The following is a 7284-nucleotide window of genomic DNA, read 5'->3' as shown; positions in this document are numbered from 1 at the left end:
ATATCAATATCATCGGCATACGCCAGCAGCTGTACACTCTTATAAAAGATGGTACCTTCTCTATTAAGTTCTGCAGCTCGAACTATTTTCTCCAGAAGCAGGTTGAAAAAGTCACACGATAGGGAATCGCATTGTCTGAAACCTCGTTTGGTATCGAACGGCTCGGAGAGGTCCTTCCCGATTCTGACGGAGCTTTTGGTGTTGCTCAACGTCAGTTTACACGGCCGTATTAGTTTTGCGGGGATACCAAAAATTTAGACATCGCGATATAAAGGCAGCTCCTTTTCGTGCTGTCGAAAGCAGCTTTGAATTCGACGAAGAGGTGGTGTGTGTCGATTCTTCTTTCACGGGTCTTTTCCAAGATTTGGCGCATGGTGAATATCTGGTCGGTTGTTGATTTTCCAGGTCTGAAGCCACACTGATAAGGTCCAATCAGTTTGTTGACGGTGGGCTTTAATCTTTCACACAATACGCTTGATAGAACCTTATATGCGATGTTGAGGGGACTAATCCCACGGTAGTTGGCGCAGATTGTGGACCTTTCTTATGGAGTGGGCATAGCACACTTAAATTCCAATCGTTGGGCATGCTTTCGTCCGACCATATTTTACAAAGAAGCTGATGCATGCTCCTTATCAGTTCTTCGCCGCCGTGTTGGAATAGCTCGGCCGGCAATCCGTCGGGAAAACCAATGGTTTCGGATGCAGCTGTACGTAAGGAGTTTGAAATGCCGTCCCACAGTCCCCTTATACCGAGTTGTTGACGAGTGCTCTCAGAGAGCAGGAGTGCAAGCCCAGTAGAAAATCGTTCGGCTGTCTGTTGTGATTGCAGCTTCTCGACGTCGAACCTTCCTTGTCTTTGGTGGCGCGCGTTGTTTGCTGCACAGAGGCGGGTGCGAATCTTAGCTGCAACAAGATAGTGGTCCGAGTCGATGTTAGGACCTCGGAGCGCACGCACATCTAAAACACTGGGGACGTGTCTTCCGCCTATCACAACATGATCGATCTGGTTGGTAGTTTTTCGATCCGGGGACAGCCAGGTAGCTTGATGAATCTTCTTATGCTGGAATCTAGTACTACAGATAACCATATTTCGGGCCCCGCCGAAGTCGATCAGCCTCAACCCATTTGGGGATGTTTCGTCGTGGAGGCTGAATTTACCGACCGTAGTGCCAAATATACCTTCTTTGCCCACCCTGGCGTAAAAGTCGCCAAGCACGATTTTGACATCGTGGCGGGGGCAGCCGAGTTCTGTCCTTTAATGATTTGGCTGTTGCGTATTTTGTTAATTTGTCGATTCTTGTGAGGTACATTATACCTCTTTGTGGGTACCAAATATCAAAATGAACAATTTCATTATGTTTTTTAGAAGTTTCCGTAATATTTAAACTATGTTTGATAGGGTTTCTGTCGAACTTCGCCTTATTGCATATTTCACAATTATTGATGTATTTCTGTATTTCTTTTTGTGATTTGGGATAGTAGTGTGTTTTTTTTATTTCCTCAAATATTTCATTTATTCCCCTGTGATTATTTTCCAGATGTTTCTCTTCTATCAATGCTAAGAGTTCTCCTTTATCTGTTACATCATTTAAAATTATTTTTGATTTCATTATTTTTAGTTTTGCATTATTTGCGAAAAATTTTATATATAACTCTTGAATTTGTAGAAATAATTTGTCATCTGGGCAGTAAATTACGATTAATCCATTTTCCGGTAGGTTCTCTTGCATTATTTTTAAAATGTCGCTTTCAAGTGTTACATTTATTATGTTTCTTATTTTCCTTTGATGTATTATTTTCTTTGTTATTGATTGCCTTTGCGCTCTTTGAATTATAAGTTGATTATTATATATAATATATTAATTGCATTTTCTGTTATTTTTGTGAAATATATACTATCCGTTTCTGCACTATGTACAGTATCTATGTCGTCATCATTGATTATTTCACTTAAATTTAATTCTACCATATTAGTATTTTCATAATTTAGTTTGCTTAGACCATCTGCAATTACATTTTCTTTACTTTTAATGTATAAAATGTCGAAATCAAATTCATTAAGTTTAATTTTCCACCTTTGTAATTTTGAATTAGGTTTCTTTATATTATTTAACCAAACCAGTGGGCGATGATCTGTTTTAATGGTGAATCTACGACCAAAAAAATATGGGCGAAAATATTTAGTGGCCCACACTATGGCTATTGTTATCTTGCATAAGGGCGGCTCCTAGAGCAAAATTACTCGCATCTGTCACAAGAGTAAAAATTTTTTGTGAAATCTGGGTGGATTCAAATGGGGTAATTTTTTATCAACATTTTTAATTTAAAGAAAGAATCTTTGTAATTTTGGTCATTAATGTTTATTTTTGAGCCTTTTTTTAAATATTTTATTAAATGGTATGCTATTTTAGAGTAATCTTTAATAAATCTCCTATAGTATCCCGTAATACCTAAAATGCTTTTATTTCCTTAACTTTTCTTTTCTATTGCTTCCACTTTTTGAGGGTTTGGTTTAATACCATCTTTTGTAATCAAGTGACCTAGGAATTTTGTTTCTTGTCTTAGGAAATCGCATTTATTTAATTGGATCTTTAGATTTTTTTTTATATTCTCATTAAAATTTGTCCCAATGATTCTAGGTGCTCTTCTACGCTTGTAGAAAATACTAGAATATCGTCCATGTACACAATGCAAATTTTGCGAAATATTCTTTTAATATATCGTTCATTAACCTTTAACGTTGCCGGCGCAATCCGAAGGGCATTCTTAGAAATTCATAATGTCCATTTGCAGTGGAGAAAGCTGTTTTGTGTATGTCGCGTTCGTCCATTTCAATTTGATGAAAACCTTTGGCTAAGTCGAGAGTGGAAAAATATTGGCATCTTTCCAATTTGTCAAATATATCATCTATATTTGGAATTGAAAATCTGTCTTCTGTAGTTACGCTGTTCAACTTCCTGTAGTCGATCACAAGACGACATCTTTGTTCATTGGTTGCGTCCAGTTTCTTTGATACCAGCCAAATAGGGCTGTTGCAAAGTCTAGAAGAGGCTCTGAATATACCTTGGGTTAACATTTGGTCTATTTGTTTTTCTATTTCCGGTTTGTGTATTTCTGGGTATCGGTAGATTTTAGAGTTAACCAGAATATCATTTTTGGTTATTATTCTATGTTTTGTTGAACTTGTAAATGTTAAATTATCATCTTCGTTGTAAAATACGCTTTTATATCTTTTTAGTATATTTATAAGTCTATTTTTGTCTATACCGTCAATGAATTCTGTGACACATTTATCTTTTATGTCATTACAGAAGATTTCCACCTCATTGTCTTTAAAGCTTTTGGGTAGTCTATTATCGCATTTATCTTCGTTAAGATATTGTTGCCAATGAGTCCGTCAAAGTTCTTGTTAAAATTACATTCCATGAATTCACATATAATTTCTTTTTCATTAAATTCTTTACATATTGGGAATCTGCAAAGTTTCTTAACTTCCGTTTTTCTTCCCATTGCTGTGACTTGTACATCTACTTCCATCTTCCATTTCGGGTTACAAACATTTTCGTTGATCAAACTGAACTCTGCTCCAGTGTCAATGATGAAATATAACTTTCTTATGTGTGTATCTATTATAATATATGGTAATTGTTTTTGGATCCCACTAAAAATTTGTATTTGCATTGCCAATATCCATAGGCTCTGGTTTATTGCGATTTGATATTGCGGACCGATTATAATTTCCTGATTGGTTGTAATTCCGCGTTTGATTCCCGTCTCTTTGTTGATTAAAGTTTATTTGTGGGTTAAAATTTCCCTGTTGGTTATAATTTGTGTTTGTTGTCTGGTTTGACATTCTAGTTTGGTTTGATCCGTTGCCACTGTTATAATTATTACCTACATTCCTTGGGATATAGCCACCGTTATAATTGTTGTTATTGTTATTTTTGTTTCTTGGGACATAGCCACCGTTATACCTGTTTTGAGACATATAATTATTATGTCTATTATAACCAGTGTTTAAAAAACTGCAGTCGAATTAGCAGAAGTCGCAATATTGTTGCTATTCGCTACTTCAACTGCGAGAGATATCGAAAAGTATGCAAGTGCTTTTGCTTCTGCTTCTGAAAAAATCAGAAGTCGCATGCTTTGACTGTCGCAAAAATCAAACAGCTACGAAAATCAGAAATCAGCATAAGTCGCCGTTATTCGTTTTTCTGCTTTGCTGTAGCTTTCGATCGTATACATAAGTTGCCGCAGCAGCTATCGACAATTTTCGACAATCGTCGGCCGTCACAGTCGCGAAAAGTAATGCATTCGACTTTTTACTACTTTTGATTTTTGTCGCTGTTGCTTTCGATCAGCAGCGTAAGTCAAAAAAAGCAAGAAGCGTCCGATTCGTGGAAGTCGGCCGTTGCGACCGTTTTTAATTAGCTACGACTTTAAAGAAATGTTTGGCAATTACTTATAGTGTACTTAATTTTTTTTATTATGTTGTTCATTTTCAACTTTTTTAATTTTTCTTAAGTTTGCAAAAATAAAAAACTAAATCAAAATTCGTTGGAATAAATAACATAAAAACATAACAGCAAATTAATTTTTCATTGCTTTACAAAGTTGCTCTTGTTCAAAAAGTGGCAACGTATCAATGGCCATGTCCAGAAAGCTAGGCTTTAATTTTACTAGCAATATGTTCTCAAGAACATCGTGGCTAAATCGATTGCGAGAGTCCGTAAGCACCAGTCTTAAAGTAGAGAAAGCTCGTTCAATCGACACCTGTTATAAAAATAATAAATAAATGAGAAAACTTTCCACGCTGCACTTGACGCCATAGCTGAACACGTGTGAGTCTAGCAGCGTTCTAATTGCAAGTAAAAGCAAAAGAGCAAAAAGAACAAGACGGCGACTGCTGGTGACTTCCACGAATCGGACGCTTCTTGCTTTTTTCGACTTACGCTGCTGATCGAAAGCAACAGCGACAAAAATCAAAAGTAGCAAAAAGTCGAATGCATTACTTTTCGCGACTGTGACTGCCGACGACAGTCGAAAATTGTCGATAGCTGCTGCGGCAACTTATGTATACGATCGAAAGCCACAGCAAAGCAGAAAGCAGAAAAACGAATAAAGGCGACTTATGCTGATTTCTGATTTTCGTAGCTGTTTGATTTTTGCGCCAGTCAAAGCATGCGACTTCTGATTTTTTCAGAAGCAGGAGCAGAAGCAAAATCATATGATCTGAAACTTGCCGCAGTTTTTTAAAAGCTGATTATAACTACTATTATAAGTGGTGATATTATTTATATTTTGGTTGGGTCTATCACTAAAATTAGTCCTACAATAGCTATTAGGGTTAGGATCTTTCCTTTGTTGCCCTAGCGCTGTGAAGCCTTGATGTCTAGCTTCTAATATTGTTTTGTATGCCTTTTCTAGACTATCCGAGTCTCTTGCTATAATTACATTTTTAGTGAGTTCTGGGCGATGTTCCTTAAATGATTTCAGTGCTAAACTATTAACTTTATTCGTTAAGAAATTTAGATCATTATGCGCTAATATTCTATTATGTAGTTTATTCCTAATTTTATTTATTTTAAAATAGTAATTTTCTATTGTTGAGTCGAGGCTGATGGTTTTCAACTCATCCATAAGTTCCGCTGAACTTCTCTTCTCCCCGAAATTGCTCAGAAGTATTTGTTTCAATGTTTCCCAATCACTAACTTGTCCATATTTGTGAATTATTTCTCTAGTTTTTCCTACGCATTTTCCTTTCAGAAAATTGAATAAAATTTTTTCATTACATACATCAAAAGTTAGTATTGTGGGTAATATGTCTTCAATTTGCTTAATAAAGTCTGTTAATATGTTCGGATCTCGTCCATCAAATTCTGCAGTTCCATTAATACAGTTCAAAGTGAGTTGAAAAAATGGTATGGTGGATGCTTCCATTTTGAGAAAAATTTATTTCAAGTGAAAATTATATAAAAAAAATGTTCGTATTTATTTTGATTCAACTTAGATTTATGTAATAAGTTCCTACTGGGTATTTTAATTGCTTTTGTACAGTTTGAGAGGTACTGTCTACTCTTGTAGTGAAGCCGCCTATCTAACAGTTTCAAAGAAATCTAGTCCAGACAAATTAATAATTTTATTAATTTTGGAGTCACTGTTTTAGTGAAACATTATTATTTGACTTCGATTTTGCAACACTCTGTATACGCGCGATTGAATTTTTATTTTACACTATTGTGCGATAATTATTACACATTGTTTTGTATTTTGTTACTTACTATAAAAAATTTAAATATATTTTTAAAGTTATACTTCTTATACGAGTTCGGAAAAGGTTGCGATAGATTCAGGTTGCGCAACCTTGCTCAATATGAATCTACGCAACCTTGTCTGCGAAGATGTTCGAGCAGCAAGTGAAGCGGTGACAATCGGCGATCGCTTGTTCGTTTCTTTCGGCACAGCTCGGGCTTTCTACCAACAACACAATGTTGCCATGCTTATGCTGTTGTTGTTTTTGTAGAACAATGTTTCAATTTTTGGTTGGTGACATATTCAATTAAAAATAAATTCTGTTGGGATTCGAACCTACGTGCTCGTCGTCACTTTTAAAGCGCTTACCACCAACACCACCATTGACACTTGAATTGCTTTGTCCTAACTATGGTTTGGTTATGCATGAAAGAAATATACAATGGATCGCCGATTGTTACCTCTTTCCTTGCTGCTGCTGCGCATATGTATGTTTGTATGTATGCTTGTTCATTATTGAAGTTATACTCTTTTTTCTTTCCTTTGTCTTTCATTTCTGCGAATTCTCAACTATTTTATGTGCCCTGTTATTGAAATACCCTGCGTTGGCCTTTGAAAAATTAAGGCTATACTTTACAGGATTATTTCTGTAGTTAGTCTTCATTTTCATTTTTTGGAAATCGACCCGCGATGACGAGGTATATCGTTTTATCTGACAGCGTGAGGTTTAAGAAGTTCATTTCTAATTTTGTCTTGTGGCATATTTGAAATGATGTTTCTTCGAAAATCGTTCGCTTACAACGGATAAAACGACTTCTGAGTGGTGATTTTAATGACTGAATTCCTTTTGGTTGAAATGCTCTGCGTTGGCCGTTGAAAAGTTAAGACTATACTTCTCAGGATCATTCATTTCTTCAAAGAAATTAATGACCTTTAGAAATATGCATATTTGCATTATTTCGTTGTCATTTCCATATTCGTAGCAATAGAATTGCTATGGCATAAGTAAAGTAATGGCCGCCGATTGTCA

General features: G+C 35.8%; 1 pseudogene; it reads left to right on the top strand.

Moving 5' to 3' along the window:
- The first annotated feature begins 6876 nt into the window (after positions 1-6876).
- LOC126767045 (small nucleolar RNA U3) lies at positions 6877-7079 on the top strand (annotated as a pseudogene).
- Positions 7080-7284: the final 205 nt, after the last annotated feature.

This window comes from Bactrocera neohumeralis, unplaced genomic scaffold (assembly GCF_024586455.1).
Source record: "Bactrocera neohumeralis isolate Rockhampton unplaced genomic scaffold, APGP_CSIRO_Bneo_wtdbg2-racon-allhic-juicebox.fasta_v2 ctg3696, whole genome shotgun sequence".
Lineage (NCBI taxonomy): Eukaryota > Metazoa > Arthropoda > Insecta > Diptera > Tephritidae > Bactrocera > Bactrocera neohumeralis.
Note: the sequence above shows the minus strand (reverse complement) of the source record. Positions and strands in the feature narration are given on the sequence as shown.